The following is a 1,382-nucleotide window of genomic DNA, read 5'->3' on the forward strand; positions in this document are numbered from 1 at the left end:
TGGGGGGTGGGTTCTGGTCCTTGCTCCTGAGTGCTGGGCCCCGCCAAATTTCCAACTGTGGCCGAGCCTGGTCGGGCCATATTTACAACACCCCTTGTGGGCCCTCTTTTTTCCCCGGGGTTCCCCCCTCCTGGGCGGGGGCGGCGGGCCCCTGCCTCGCTCCTCCCTGGACCAACCGTGGGCCGGGCGGATGGCTGCCTGGAGTGCGGAGTGGGTCTCCCTTGGGGGGTCCTGGCTCGTACCTGGGGTTGGGGCGGGGGGATGCCCGGAACTCCTGGGTGGTGGTGGGGTGCTCGTCTGGGGCTGTGGGCGTCCTTCTCCGGTGGGGCCCTGCGTTGGGTTCTCCCGGCGCGGCGGGGGGGCTGCTCTCCTGGTTGGGCTGGGGCGACGCCCTCTTTCCCTCCGTGCCTCCCTGCTCTCTGGCTCTGGGGGCCTTGCGGCGGCCCTGCTGGCCCTGGCCTTGGTGGCGGGCTTGGTCGCCCGGGCGGCGGTTGTTCCCTGCCGGTTCCCGTGTGGCGTTGGGGGAATTCCGGCTGCCGCTGCTGCTGCGGCGGGGGTCTTGGTGTGGGGGTGGCTGGGCGCTCCTCCTCCTTCTTTTCACATTCCACCATCCATTTTAGAAGAACATAAACACTCACCTGAGCACAGGTGTTAGCTCACCTTTGCACTAATAGTTTGCATGATTGAATGACTGAAATATTTCACACTAGTTGGTTTTAAGGCATAAGTATGCGTGTGAACACTATCTGTTTTGTGTACATGTCGACAGGTGGACATTTTTGCAACTAACAGGTGTGTTTATAACATTTGATTGTGTGTGTGGACAGGCTCCGCCCTTTTTTTTTTTTTTTTTACATTTAAACCTTACCATAATGATTAACAACCAGTAAACTTGTTGCTTTATGCTGCTTCATGGTCTTATCCCCCTTCCCCTCCTATTATCACCCCCTACCCCCCCCCTCTCTAACATCCCTCTCTCTTCCCTTCTTTCCTTTTCCGTCCGGTCCAACACCAAAGATTTTCAGACATGATTGAAATTAATAAAGTTTGGCCTCAATTACAAAAGGGGTTTATTCAGACATACCTTTGGTTTGTCTGAAGATTAATAACCCCTCTTGTTAAAGTAAAATATGTCCAACACAAGAGACCCTCAGCTCTCATCTGTCTGCCCAGCTGTTGGACAGGACAAGTTGAAAAAAAAAAATAATAATAAAAATGGCTGTACGAGCCTCAAGGTAAGTGAAAGACTCACCTGCGCTCTCCCAAAATGTGGCTGCTCCTCTGTACGACCCTCTACGGGCCCGGACAACCCAAAATCCTGCAGCACCTGTACGGGTCAACAAGTGACTAAGGCCAGAACCACAAAGGATGTATTGTAGCTG

This window comes from Oryzias latipes, chromosome 23 (assembly GCF_053564925.1).
Source record: "Oryzias latipes strain Hd-rR chromosome 23, Olatipes_Hd-rR_3.1".
In the NCBI taxonomy this organism is placed as follows: Eukaryota; Metazoa; Chordata; class Actinopteri; order Beloniformes; family Adrianichthyidae; genus Oryzias; species Oryzias latipes.